The 15520-nt window shown below is 49.4% G+C and overlaps 1 long non-coding RNA gene across 1 annotated transcript in view; it reads right to left on the bottom strand.

The window, feature by feature from the left end:
• LOC120404528 overlaps nt 1-15520 on the bottom strand; it is a 68668-nt gene that overhangs the window by 26153 nt on the left and 26995 nt on the right. The window lies entirely within an intron of this gene.

Genomic DNA, 15520 nt, shown 5'->3' with positions numbered 1-15520 from the left:
CTGGATTTCCCCAGAAGTCCACCTAGCCTGGTGTCCTGTCTCCTGACAGTGGTTAGTACAAGATGCTTTACTGAAGTATTTATTATTTGATTGTTTGACTGTCCTGCATAGCAAATCGTCATGGATCAGGAACTCATTGTACCAAAAGGTGGTCTCTGCCCCAGAGATTCGATGCCTTTATGGAAGATATGGATTAGTCACACACAAGTTATTGGGGTCGATGCAGGAGTAACTGGCTGCAGTTCTATGGCCTGTACCATACAGCAGGTCAGGAGATGGTCTAATGGTCCCTTCTGGGCTTAGAATCTATGAATGCTTCGGGGAAGGTGCAAGGAGTCAGGGCCGGCTCCAGACCCCAGCGTGCCAAGCGCGCACTTGGGGCGGCATGCCGCGGGGGGCGCTCTGCCTGTCGCCGGGAGGGTGGCAGGTGGCTCCGGTGGACCTCCTGCAGGCGTGCCTGCAGAGGGTCTGCTGGTCCGAGGCTCCGGTGGACGTCCCGCAGGCGTGCCTGCAGAGGGTCTGCTGGTCCGAGGCTCCGGTGGACGTCCCGCAGGCGTGCCTGCAGAGGGTCTGCTGGTCCGAGGCTCTGGTGGACGTCCCGCAGGCGTGCCTGCAGAGGATCTGCTGGTCCGAGGCTCCGGTGGACATCCCGCAGGCGTGCCTGCGGATGCTCCACTGGAGCCGCGGGAGCAGCGGACCCTCCGCAGGCACGTTTGCAGGAGGTCCACTGGAGCCGTGGGACCGGCGACCGCCAAAGCGCCCCCCGCGGCGTGCCGCCCTGCTTGGGGCGACGAAATTGCTAGAGCCGCCCCCGCAAGGAGTTATGGAATAACCTCTTCACACAGGGAGTTTCCTGCTGACCCCCATTAGCTAGAGGCTGATTTATGCCCCACAGCATGAGGGTTTCTAGTTCTTCCAAACTTTGGTATTAACCTTTACTAATGTAACTCTGGGTGTACTTTAATCTTTATGAATACCAAATCCTCTCCTGAATCCTGCTAAGTCTTCAGTGATATATTGTGGCAGGCTGTTCTGCTGGCTTAGAAAAGGACCTAGGCCCATGTACAAATATTAGAAATTATGATCAAGGCTGAATTTCCTTCATACGAACTGATTCTGATGTCCAGGGATGCTTCCCAAGGCTTGGAAAACACATATAGTCCAACAACACATGAGGACCTGTGTGACATTCCCCTCTGGTGTTGTCTGGACCGGTGATCTGCTAGGTCACTCCAATCCTTGACTTTGGGAGCCAGCCTTACCCTGCTCTGCTGTGAGAACCCCCACTCCTGGGCTGTTCACACACAGCCTCTGGCATGTAAGCTGCTCCCAGCCATTGCAACCGAATGACACTAGCCAATATCTCTGGTCTCGGACACAACCCTAGGAACCTTCATCTTGCAGTGTCCAATTATGCCCGCTGGATGCTGGAAGCTTATATAAGTTCATCAATTTAACAAAGAAATTGATATGTGCCAGGCTTGTTATCCCAAGGGGGCTTTCTGTCATGCTTCAAACTAAACGCGCTGTTTCAGGCAGAATAAACAAACAGATTTATTAACCACAAAGATAAATTTTAAGTGATTTAAAGTCAAAGCACGACGAGTCAGATTTACTCAAATGAAATAAAAGCAAAACGCATTCTAAGCTGATCTTAACACTTTCAATGCCCTTACAAACGTAGATGCTTCTCACCACAGGCTGGCTGGGTGCTCTTCAGCCAGGCTCTCCCCTTTGATCAGCGCTTCAGTCGCTTGGTGTGGTGGTGTCTGTAGATGGAGGTGGAAAAGAGAGGAAGAGCACGGCAAACGTCTCTCCCTTTCATCGTGTTCTTTCTTCCCTCTTGGCTTTGTCCCCCCCACCCCCCCTCGCTTCAGAGTCAGGTGAGCATTACCTCATCGCAGTTCCAAACTGACCAACGGAAGGGAGGCGGGGGTGACTCTCTTGAGAGTCTAACAGAGCCCTTTGTTCCTGTGAGGCTGGGATGGGTTTGTCCCATACCTGCCCTGATGAGGTGTGAACTGCCCCTCTGCTTCTGAAGAGTTTTTCCTGGAATTGCTTTAAGCCATGAGGATACATTTTCAGCCTCATAACTATATACATGAAATTATAACCTATTACATCACTGTAACAATTACTATAACATCCCTATAACAACCATGCTCAGTGTATCATGAGCCTTCCGAAGACACCCAACATGACAAACTTTGCCTTGGATACCACACAATCATTTTATAAAGATGAACATGGGGGTGCTGGGTGTTCCCCCAAGGTGCAGAGTGCCACAACCTGGTCACAGATATTGAAACTAATGCCCCACCTCCGAGTGCCTCAGGTCCCTCCACATAGCCCCCTTTAGAAAAAAAGTCCAGCCTCGCAATGTGCTCTGCAAGTCAATGTACGGGGGTTCTGGGGAGCAAAGGGGAGAGTAGTGAGTTCCAGACTTGCACAGGGAAAAAGCCCTATCAGCAGCTCCTTCTGCTTCTAACAAGAGAGTACTAGATGGAAGATCTCTGATGACAACCAATGTATCAAACAGGGACAAAGACATCTCAAAAGTACTTAGGGGCCAAGGTCCAGATCCTCAAAGGTATTTAGGTGCCTAACTCCCATTGAAATCAATGGGAATTAGGCACCTAAACACCTGTGAGGCTCTGAGCCCAACCCATTTAGTGCTTTATAGTTCAACACCCCCCAACTCCAGTTCCACCCACAGGCCAGAGGAGTCTCTGGAGCAGCAGTGTAATGTTCTCCCCTGCACCAAGCACTGCTTTGCAAGCCGTCAATATTCTGCACCAATTGTAGCTTTCTGAAAGCTTGTAAGCTGCAGCCCCAGGTACAACACACACTTATCTAGTCCTGAGGTCACAACAAGGGAGCCAGTAGAGCTGGCCAAATATTTGTGTATCTCAACATTGTGATGAAAAGCTACGCATTAGGTATTCATTGATAATAGCTGCCTTGTCATTAAAAGAGCTTTGGTGCTTGTGAGGGGGAGAAGCATTTTTGTCCCCAGGAGGGATTCTGCACACAGAGAAAATGAGGCACAAAGAGGTGAAGTGGCTTGCCCTACACAGCAGATCACAGGTCACTTTAATGGGGAAAGTAATTAGCCACTGGAACATATTTACAGGGCCGGCTTTAGGACGTGCGGGGCCCCATTCGAAAGAGCTGCCGCCGAAATGCCGCCGAAGATGACGGTAACTCGGCGGCAGCTCAATCGGTTGCCGCTGTTTCCCGTGGCACTTTGGCGGAGGATGCGGGGCCCTCTTAGGCGCGGGGCCCGATTCCCGGGAATCGGAGGAATCGCTCTAAAGCCGGCCCTGCATATTTACCAAGGATTGTGGTGGATTCTCCATCACTGACAATATTCAAATCAAGATTGGATTTTTTTTCTAATAGATTTGCTCTAGGAATTATTTGGGGGCAGTTCCCTGGCCTGGGTTATGCAGGAGGTCAGGCTAGTTCATCACAGTGAATCTATGCATGTATTCAACATAAGCCAAGTCTCTCAACTCACATTCTAGGGCGCTCCTCTGCCTCTCCTGAGGATCAGTGCTGAATTTCACATTCCCATAGGTGCACAGAGGAAGAGACTGTGGCTGGATTTAGAAAGGTTGAGACCCGGTGGTTAGAATATATTCGGGGTTTGCATATTCTAACAACCCTTGGCAGTTTCTCTCGAAAGATGACATTTCTGGTGTTAAAAAAATTACCTTTTTGTGGAAAGGCATTTGAATGAGAGTTATTTTAATCACACATGATCTCAGGAATCATTTTAAATCATTGGAAGGACAACTCATCACCTGTGGAGAACAAATGAATTGTGTCTTCAGCTCAGATGGCATCTAATGAAGAGGTTATTCAGCGATTACTGGACCAAATGGACAAGCTTGATAACATCCACAGTGTATTTCTTTAAATCAGTGGCTCCTGTACAGTGGCCTCTGGGTCACCAAAGGTCAACTGAACATTGGTTGGAGGGCTGCAGAAAGCTGGGTGAAAACAGTGCAGTCTATTCTGTTTCCACTTGCTAAATTGCATTAAAAGGATCAAGATATTCAAGATTAACATTGGCAGAAAGACAAACTAAACTTCCCAGAACTTGTATGTGCACTGCATAAAGAAAATCTGGGAATTAAATCTCATGCTTCAGGGCGAAAAGCATGGTGGTTAGGAAGGACTCCCCCTCCATTCCCAGCCAGGTATAGCATTCTTCAATTAGCTAGATGGATCTAACCCATCTCCTACTTACCTACCTACTGCGTCTAGGTATGCCCAAACGCCATGGTAGCTAGGCCCCAAATACACGAGTTAAACGATTCCGCATTGTACCAGCCTGACCAAATCCTCTGCTTCATCAATCAGAGAAGTTACACTCCATGGCCCTGACCCAAAAGGCTCCCACTGACTTCAGGGGACCTTAGATCATGCCCCACTTGTCTTCTCTGGAAGTAAGATCTCTAGTGGAGATAAAGCACTCATTGTCTGCTATGTTGCTGTCACTTTTAGAGAAGGTGAGCTTGGAAAGAAACAAGAGATGGATTCCTCCTGGGGTGCGAGCTCTATAGTTGGGTTTGCTTTGCGCAGAAGCTCTTGCCCGCATCTCCTGGCAGTCTCACCTGTTGATTGTGGACGGTCTCCTGGGATCACCGCAGAGGGAGAATTAAGCCCTAACGTGTTCCTTGCATGTCTGGACGTGGGGTACCTCTGGTCAGGATGCCAGATCTGATGCCCCACTGGTGCAATCCAATATGTCACACCTGAGGTTCCTATGAAATTTACCAAGCATCGGAACCAAAAGCTGCTTTCTGAGGCTACCCAATGCTCACAAAAATCCGAAAGGTGACCTCCTCAATGGGTCTAACCATCAGTCGACTTACCCCCTAGCATGTACTTTCAGAGAATCCAGGACTCCCCTTGAAAAGGCTCCAGCAAAGCAGCAGGATGCCTCCCCCGGGTGGTGTTATTTCAATTGCCATAGTGACAATGACATTTAGGATGGGTTGCAAGCAGTGGTATCAACTAATGCCAGACAAGGGCCTCATCATTTCTCTGCTGCACGCTGAAAACAGTCCCCATCCCTCATGGCACAGCACGAGAAAGCAGCTCTTGCACCCTTAACCCATACAATAGCAGAGGGCTCTAGAGCTGTAATAACTAAGAGAACAACCTTCTCTCTACCTGGCATTAGTAAGGACAGATAGCATAGTGTTCCGCCTTTTGCTCTGCACCTCAAGGCCATAAATACACCCCTCCCACTCTGCTAATCTGTCATCAGGACATGGAAAAGGCACCTACTTCGAAACAAATCGATGTAAATTTGAAGAGCTTGATTCCAAGTTGTCCCACCTTAAACAACTCTGCTCCCTGCTTGGTGTTTCTATTTGCCAACTATGATTATTCCCCCCTTGTTAGGCATCCATGAGACATAGACAACAGACACAGCTCACGCATACCCAGGGAGCTGAGACTAGAACCCTGAAAATCCAGTTCCAAACACCAGGCCTCTAATGCTTGAGATAAAAGAAAACTCTCTTAGCTGATACAAGTAGTAGAAGTAGCTCCCTTGTGTTGTCCTGGGGCTCGGCCACTAGAGAGCAGCATCACTTGCTCTCCCTCCCAGACAAAGTGAGTTACACCACCTGCTACCTCCCTGGGTCACTGTTCTGCCAATCAATGCACATTCAGTGTGTGGGGCGTAGCGACAGTGTTCCTCCCTCAGCATCACTTATCAGACAATGAGAGTTGTCCTGCAGGCCTAACGCCTCTTTCTCATGCTTCATTGGTTGAGTGCATTGTCACTTTGCGGGTGGGGTTTGAGTGTCACATTGTCACATTGTGGGTGGGGTTTGAGTGTCTTAGGGAAGACCGGCCCAGATTCATTCCTGGGTCCATATCAGATTTTACCCAAGTCCCTCCCGCTGAGAGGTCAGTTGAGACGTGGGCTGCAGCACGGGAACCTGGCCACAACCTCCCCTTCACTGGAGGTCCAAAGAGTGGCCTGGTTAGAGCACAAGAGGAATAGGTTAATTCAAAGCCTTCCTGTGGCAATCTCCAGCATGGGCATTCCCACCCGTCACAGATGTGATTTAAAGCTGCCCCCACCCAGCAGTTACCTCCAAGGGAGGGCAGCAGTGGCAGCCCCACCTGCCCTTCTAGAGGATGCAGGATGGAGTAGGTCACCCCTTCATCTTGGGGGACCCCAGCCTTCCTCCTCAACTGCTGAGCAGGGGCATGATAGCTCTCCCTTAACAAGTGCCATTATTCCTCTACTTTGCCTTTAAACCCAGACTGGATGAGATGGATCTCCTGCTACTCCAGCCCCATACATAGAGAAGCAGGAGCACCAGCATAACTACAGAGACAGCCAGGGGTCCAGAGACCCCACCTCCCCCTGGTCCCTAACGTGGTGCCTCGGCATACGTACAGCATGCAGACCCCTACGGCCTTAGCTTTTATTTTGCTGTTATATCACATTGCAAGCGGCCCGCTAGCTTCTCACCCTTTGGCCCAGTTTGGATGACTTTCCCCCAGGCGTATGCACCTGCGTTTGTCTGGGTTCAGTTCACGCTGGACCCACAGATATAATGGAGCCGTCTGGCTCCACTCAAGACTCATCTGCTAATGACAGGTAGGGCGGACGTCCTGATGGCCAGTTCCAAAGTGCTCTGCTTCTCAGGTGATTATTTACGGCGTGTTCAATTTATTACCTCCCGAGGAGCAACGCTATACAGCGCATGAGCTATTACACATCAATGAAAGCTCATTCGCAGCGTATTAATGTTTGCGGGCCCATGCACACCCACGTACACCAGAACAGTTGCTGGATGCTGTTGTTTTTTTCTTCCTCTTTGGGTTGTAACCCGCTCTGGCTCAGGTGTCAAATCCTATATCATGCTACAACATGACGACTTCATGGTCCTTACCCTGCTGCATGGCCTGGGTATTCGGGACCTAACAGCAACAGCAGGGACAGACCTTGAATCTTCCGGCTAACTTGAATGAATGGGAATCTCTAATAGCAGTAAAGGACCTTTGATACTCAACTGAGCAGTTCTGATTCCATTCACTAGAGGGCAGTGGCATGCAGGTGCATGGGCAAAGTCATTGCAGTACAATTCAATTTAATCACAGAGAGCAGGGCAGGGGGTGTCAATTTTTTAAAAAACAGTAACGGTTCATTCATAGAATTGGTTGGAGAGTGGGCTGGGTTCCCATGGTAACCTGTTGGCAATGAGGCTTGCAGGGAGAAAGTATTCTGTTTGAAATGGCTTCTTATGCTGCCCTGAATTGAACTGGAAATATGTTGTGAATTCCTGCATTGGCTAGAAGACACAGGGCCAAAAAAGTCTGACTCCTTGCTTCACCTTTGAGACAATGAGTTAATGTAGGAGGGATTGCAAGTGGGTTCCTTTCACTGAATGCTGATTGGTTGGTGTGTTAGTTAATATAGGTGCTAATACTGGGAACTTCCATCTAGCTCTGTTCCATCCTCTATGATCTCAAAGAGCCAGATTTGCCCATGCTTACTCACCACAAGTAGTACCTTCCTTGGTGAGTAGTTCCAGGGATACCCAGGAGATTGCACCAGGGGTACAGTCCTACTCAATGGAAGGGTGTCCCAAAGAGTGTTAATAGAATATCAAGGTTGAGAAAGGACCTCAAGAGGTCATCTAGTCCAACCTCCTGACAGATTTTTACCCCAGCTCCCTAAATGGCCCCCTCAAGGATTGAATTCACAACCCTGGGTTTAGTAGACCAATGCTCAAACCACTGAGCTATCCCTCCCCTCAAAGGCCCTGATTGGTTGCTGCCTTGTGCCTTCGTTTACATTACAGCTGGTTGGGAATTTTTAGGCAAAATGTTTTTTCACCACAAAAATGCCAGTTGTCCAAAAGGAAACTGTGGGACAGGGTCACCTCTGACAAATTACTGGATTCGGGAAAGAAATGTGGAAAAATAAGTTTCTAAATTGCCAAAATGTCCCTTTCCTAACATTTTGGAAACAAAAAGTTTTAGTTGTTTGGTTTGAAACGAATTTCCGTTCTGAATTTAATTTATACTAATGAAAAGTCAGAAGAAATAAAAATAGAAACCATTTTGAAAAAGAAATTTGGTTTGTCGGTTTGCAAAATTTGGGGGAAATCTTCTCTAAAGCTCAAAAATTCTCACAAGCCAGGATTGCTCTAGCTCTCAGTAAGTATCTTGGGATAATTCATCGAGGCTCTGGATTTCAGAGGAGCTGAAATGGTCTCGCTGTGAGTGATTGCAAGCTGGTCGGGGCAGAGAGCTGTCACTGTGCACAGGGCGGTGGCCAAACACCTAGAGCTGGCTGGGATCTGAAAGCTTGATTCTGCTGTCAGTTTCGATGGCTTGAATCAGGAGACTCCCCACTGGAGTCAATGGTGTACAATGGGTATAAGTGAGAGCAGAAACAGAGCCTGAGCCTTCAGGCAGCTCTGTGGCACGTGCCGCACACCAGCGACGGAGCAGTGCCGGTCGCACCCTTATGGCAAAGCCAGCAGAGCTCTCTCACGTACGTCTACACAGCACACGCAGCCCTGGTTTGTCGGATCTGGGCTTGTGGACTCGGTGGGTCCAAGCCCATGCTTGAGGCGACATGTTGGAGGAACACAAAGGGGGGCATCAGCTAAGGGGAAGTACGTGACCCCCCGCTTTACTCCTCCCCACCCCCAGGCTGGGGCCCCCCACATGGTCCCTGTCCCCTCACCATTCCATGTTACCTGGGGTGGGGGCTTTGTCTTCCCGCTGCGCCGGCTTCCCCTGGCATGAGGGGCCACTCCCAGATGCTGCCCGGTGCCACCCAGCAGCTACCTGGGAGCATGCAGTCACTACGCCGCAACGGGCAGCGTTCCAGGCAGTGTGGCCAGAAGAGGAGAGCCTCTGGCCCTGCCTCTTCCCTTCCGGCTCTGGCCCCTTGCCCCACACAAGCGTTTGGGGAGGGGCATGTGACCCTTTGTGGCCCCCCCCCACGTCTCCCCTGTGATTGCAAAGCTGGGTTTACAATTGCTGGACCCAGGCCTCACAGCCACAGTAACACATCCGTGCTGCACTGTGCAGGCCTTCTGACTCAAGTCTGCAGCTTGAGCTGCGTCTACACAGCACAATGACAGGGATTGGACCCAAGTCACAGAGGGAGTCGGGCTCTGACCCACCTCTCTAGCAGGATCCTAAGAGCCAGGTCCTGAGTTCTTGCTGACCCAAGGCAGACTGATTTGTGTGTGGACGGAAGTAGGGATGTGGTCTCAACCCTGACTCAGAGCCTAGGCTTATCATGCAGTGTAGCCATACCCAGATTCTTATTCCTCAGACAGGAGCATTCTGCTAGCTCCTTGAGGCTTCAGCACGGTTGCAGGCAGGGCTGCCAGTCCAGGCCCTCCCTGCTGACACCTGAAGAATTGACAATGAGCCACCAAAAACTCTCCCTTTCTCCTTCTTTTAAAGGGGAGCGCTGACCAAAGCCATTGGAGATGGTGACAAACCTTTTGCTGCCTCCCTGATCTAAGATCCTCTCTCACCCCAGGGGGGCTGGCAATGACAGCTCTGGGGGAAGGACAAAGCCAATTGCCTACAACTATTTCACACTCTTAAAAACACCCAACCCATTATCCTGCAGTACTGTCCCCCGCACTCCCTCCCTCACCCCTCTGTGATACCATTTTCCACTAGGCTGGTTTTGGAATAATCCTTGCTACTCGGAATGAGCCTACAGGCATTGGATTATTATCCGATCTGCATATGAATGGCAGCGCCCAGCGCGCGAGGAGCAGCCGCTGAAATGAAATGCTAATGCCCATGCAGCTGGTGGCAGGCAGCCTCAGCAATTCCCCTGCTGCTGGGATCGCAGAGGGTCAGGGGAACGTGGCTGCCTTTTGGATCCCATATAAATCCGCCTTCCAGGGCAGGCATAACACTGAGGGCCTAGGTATTAAAGATCCCCTGGCACTTTTTGTAAGAGGTGTCAGAGCCCATCTACCACCAGGTTGTAATTGGGAGGATTATGTTCTATCTCCTAGGCACTTCTACAGCCATCATTACTGTAGTATCTGAGCACCTCAAAATCTCAATGTATTTACCCTCACAAAACCCTCATGAGTGCGGTTATCCCTTGTTTACAGAGGGGGAACTGAGGCACACAGAAGCTAAGAGGCATGCCCAGGAGTGTGTGGCAGAGCAGGGGAATGAACCCTGGCCTCCCAACTCACCCCTACCCCGTAACCACTGGACCATCCTTCCTCTCTGCTGCCTACCTTAAATACACAGGATAGGTTTGCTCGTGTCATGCTGCTGTACACGTTTGTCACCTGAAGCAGAGGCTGCACACAGACAAGGCTTGGGCCATGGACTTTGGGATCAACAGCACATACCTGTCCCCCACGAGCTAAAGTAGAACAGCTCTGCCTATGATGAGAAGTCCTCAGTGCTAGCTGCTAAAAGGGGACATGCCCACATGTCATGAGCCAGCGCAATACAATTCAAAGCACAAGCTGCCCACCAACTGGGATCAGGGAAAAGTCTCTGGTGGTTCACTATGGTGTGGTTCCTCAGGTGTGTCTAGCATCAGCCATCGCTGAAGACCATAACAATGGAGGACATGTAACATGGCTCTGTCCCAGACCTGTCTTCTCCAGGGTTCTGCATTAGCGGGGAGGGGGAAACCTGCATACAGCCCAGGAGACACAGCATCATTTTCCCAGGGACTCGTTCTAAAATGGACTATGGCAGTTAGAGTTTCTCCTGAAGATATGGGAACATGATCAAAGAGGTCATAGTTACCTAGATTATAAGGCCAGAAGTGACCATTGTGGTCATGGGGTTTGACCTCACATATAATACAGGCCACGGAATGTCCCTGAAATATCAATTCTGGTTCAAAGAGGACGCCTTTTAAAAAAAACCTTCCAAGCTTGATTTAAAATTTGCCAATGATGGAAAATCCACCATGACCCTTGGTAAATTGGTCCAGTGGTTGTTAACTCTCACTGTGAAACATTTCAATCTGACGCTCTGCCCACTGGCAGCACCGTTGCCTGGTCGTGGCTGAGCTCAAAGCACTAAAGAGCAAAAGAAATACCCCCATGACGGTGGACAGAGTCTGACACTATCAATAGAGAATCTGGCGGGCTGTCTTGGAGAGAGCATTCTGCCCTGCTACAGAGCCATGAGTAAAGCGCCACGAACGCAGCACGCTCCCATGTCTAATGCTTCAGAGTGCACACTGACGGGGGTGGGAAGGAGTTCCTCTCACCCACACGCCCACCGTCCCCTCAGTTACCATGTGTAGGGCTGACTCCAGTCCCCCACTTCACTCTGCAATCTCAGAGGAAGCAGCATGACCAGACAGCACAGGCTCTATCCCACCCTTTCCCCGTGTCCCTGCCCTCTCTCTTTCACTGGTTTGTAAAGCTCTTCAGCGCCTTACTGCTCTGTGCACCAAGAGCTGAGTGTGTTTGGAGAACAAAGACATTCAAAATGGAGGACAGGCAATTTATGGAATAAGCCCTCCCTGGGGGTGGGGCTAAGGCCCCTATATATAGCTCTGGGTGGGCCTTAGAGCTAGAGGAGGGAAAGAGAGAAATAGATTACTCCAAGGCTGTTACAGGCCCTGCTCTGTGTGCTGTTTTGAGGGAGGGGAGAAAGGGGAATTAGCCGTGGTTCAGAGGTGGGGAACAGAGACTGAGTGACTTCCCGAGGTCACACCAGAAGTCTGTAGCAGAGCCAAGAAATGGATCCAGATCCTCTTAGTCCTAGCTCGCTGTCTTACCCACAAGGCTCTGCCCCTGCTCTTTGCTAGAGATATTCTGTAATTTTGGCTGAGAAGAATCAGCCATGCCCCCTTCCCTGGAGCCTGTGAAGCTCCCTGCTCTGCAGGGAACAAGGGGGTGGGGTAGGGTTAGCAGTGCAGCCTCCCAACAGGAAAACCACATCTTCCATCCCCACAGCGGGACAGCTCCACTTTCCTGGGGGACCCTGCTGGTAATCAGGTTTCCTTCCAATAAACCCCAGCACTGAGCAGGCTGCTACCAATAACCAGAAACAAGTCACATGCTGACAAACCCGCCAGCGCCACTAGCATGTTCCCAGGGTACCAATTCCTTGTTCCTTCCCCGCCACCCGCAGTCCACCAGGGGCAATAAGATTAGATCTTTGTCTCATTTATAAGCTCAGCTGCAAAAGGCAGTTGAATGGCATCTTGATGTATTAGAAAGTGCAAGCTAAGGACTTTACGCTCTGCCTCTGGTGGCACACACATGAGAGGAGGAATTGCGCATTGACTAATGTGGATGAGGGGGACACGCGTCTAATCCAATGAATATTAATTAAAGCAGCTGCGGATAAAAGATGCACTCACAGAAGGGCGGCAGCTTTTCCATTTCCCCATAAAATTGTATTGGATTTGACTCTGCAGCTTAATTTCTCATCCTTCCTGTCCCCAACCCATGTGTGGAGCTGATGACAGGGAATCGCTCGCTTGGCTTTGCAGTGCGTGTGTGGGAGGGGTGATTGGACGGAGGCGGGAGTCCCACAGGCGGCTGGAGAAACCCCAGTACTGGTATATTGGTATTAACAAAACAAGAGCAGAGGGGGAGGGAGAAACTCGTTTTTCCGGGAGTGCTGCCTGCAGAGCTTTGTCCATCTATGGGTGGGAGGGAAACCACAGGGCTAGGCAGTACAGATGGGGAGGGGATGAGCTGGGAACTGGAGGGAGCATAGATGGGCCACCAGCCTCAGAGTGGCAACACTGCACTCACCTCAACTCTGCCATGGTCTCTTGGGGGTAAGCTGATGCAGCCTGGGCATTAAAGTAGGAGGCAGGAGACCTGGGTTCTGTTCCTTATCTCCTTGAATTCAGGCAAGTCACTTTGCCTTGATTTCCTCTGTCTGTCTTACCTATTTAAATGCTTGGGTAGAGACCAGCTCCCACCCTGTCTGTACAGCACCTAGCACCACAGGGCTCTGATATTACTGGATACAAGCCATATGATTATTTTAATTTCCCTTTGTTCTTTCTCTGTGGGTTGGCATTCAAAGGAGACTGTATATGGGGTGCGGGGTGGCAGCAGGGGTCTAATAGCACAGCTCATGCACTGTGGTATCTGGGAGCTGAAGGCAGCCAGGATGAAATGGAGAAATAAGGGGCCATCTGTTAATTACCTAACACATTTTTTGTGATTTTTAAGACCCATCCATCCCTCCTACAACTTCATAACACTGAAACAAACATGCAAAAATTAAGGACCCACCCACCCCTTAATGCATTACGTAATTTACGGACAGTCCCTAATAATAATGAATAATACATTCTAATCCCTCGATCCAGTGCAAACCGAGAGTCCAGGCCAGCTCTGCAACCATTTGCTCTCACTGACGTCTCTGGAATTGCTTGCCGTACTAAACACGAGTGAAGGTTTGCCCCATTGCACTGCAGATCGCGAACACGGATGTGTTAATGGCCTATCTGTAAAAAAGGGAAATGATGGTGCAGGAAGCAGCCACATTGCCAGCTTGTTGATCTCTGCCAGGAAGCTGTAGCTAGAGACACAGGAAGCTATGGCCAGTCACAGGGCTCAGCGAGAAGTTTCTACGGTTGCTTTTGCAGATTCTGTGCGGAGCTGGTTGGAAAGTACATTTTTTTCCCACCCAGAAAAGGTTGAGTTTTCGGCAAAAAATCAATGTCTGAAATGTTTCAGCCAAAAGCCGACATATTTCAATTCTGAACTGCCCCGCAGTGTCTCATGGGAATTGTCATTCTGGTAGCGCATGCTTTCTTCTCCTTTATAGGGCAGGCTTCCTAGTCAGACTGTATCTCCCATGAGGCACCAGGGTCTTCCTCTCGGTGAAAGGAGGGGGTGATAGCATGGCTGTGGTGCATTATGGGAGATAAAATCCAGCTTGAGAGCCTGTGATTACTAGGCACCCCTGTATTCATACCCTATACACTATTACAATGGTATCTGTACAAAATATGCCTTGTGAGGTATCGTATGAAAGCTAATTACATGCTGGTTATTAATATCATTGTAAAATGCATGTGTTAATGTTAGATATGAAGTTACGAATTCCCTCTGTATGACGTTACTAGAACAGCCTAGCCTAGGTACAGGTGACAAACCGTCTGTCCTAGACAAATGAATATGGAATTACCTCAGTGTACATATTAGCCATAAGCAGAGCTATCGAGCTAAACCAGCAGGGGTTATCCTGAGCCTGAACTTAGACACAGAGAATTATCATGGCTTCTGCACCCCAGAGACATAGAAGACTGAATCCCTAGAAGGCTTCACTGACTTGTATGACAAAGACATCCCTTTGGGGCTATAAGGAACTGCGAGAGGCTCCATTTTTATTTATCCTTCTCCTTATAGGCGACAAAGAAACCAAGCCATCTGAGCTCTGTGATGGGTCCTGGGCAGGCTAGTCAGTAAAAAGCTGGGAAGGAGATGGGGGGTGGAGGTGAGAGAAACCATCTTGAACAAAGACTGTCTTGCCAAGTTAAGTTTTAGATTTTTCGATGGGTTTCCACTCTTATTTCCATATAACCATCTCTGCCTTTATCTCTTTTACTTGGTATCACTGGATCCATGCTCTTTTGTTGCCTCAGATCGTTTTACTATAAACCAACTCAGTACTGTGTTTGAAGGGCAGGGTGTATTTACCCCAGGTAAATTAACAAGCTGCAAGGTACTGATTCTTTAACAGTGCAGCAAACTTAATATCGTCTGTCAATGCACAGTGGTAACGGCTGTGCATTGCAGAGAAACATCTCTGAGGCGCTCAGGGGCTGGAAGTCGCTGACTGTTACCTGCTAGGTGAGGTTTGGGCCGGGACAGTTTGCTGGTGAGGAAGACGGCTGGGTGTGGCAGGGAGATCTGATCGCCAGCAAAACTCATGCTTGCTGAGGCAGAGAGGTAACACAGTACAGTAGAAAGAACAGGAGTACTTGTGGCACCTTAAAGACTAACAAATTTAAGGTGCCACAAGTACTCCTGTTCTTTTTGCGGATACAGACTAACACGGCTGCTACTCTGAAACAGTACAGCAGGTCACAGCTCTGGGTATCCCCAGCAGCGTGTTACAGGGTCCAGCCCATAAAGGAGAATGGGAGCTTGAGGCACTTGAATTACAACTCCCATGAGGCAGCATTTTAGAATCCAAATCCATCACTCTTCACTCGGTTTGGGGGCTTCCAGCTTTTCAACAAAACAATCAAAGCTTTTGCTGGAAAGCAAATTATTTTTCCCAACGCATGTTTTTTGGTCCCTATTTGTGCATGTTTTCCTCTGGAACTTCTTTCTAATCTAATTTAGATCTCTCCAAGGCAGCTGTGTGGGTCTTCTGGTTTGCGGGGTGGGGGGATGTTTTCTATTTTTCCAGCGTATTAGTGCCTTTGTCAGTGCTTGGTGTGGTGCCCAGGTCGCTGTTCCCCTGAGCAGTCATTTCTCTGCAGTGTGTTTGGGTCTTTCATACAGCAACAGGGGAGGGAAAAAAGTTTGTA

Source organism: Mauremys reevesii, linkage group 1, assembly GCF_016161935.1.
Source record: "Mauremys reevesii isolate NIE-2019 linkage group 1, ASM1616193v1, whole genome shotgun sequence".
Lineage (NCBI taxonomy): Eukaryota > Metazoa > Chordata > Testudines > Geoemydidae > Mauremys > Mauremys reevesii.
The sequence above is the reverse complement of the archived record's forward strand: the minus strand, read 5'-3'. Positions and strand labels throughout refer to the sequence as shown.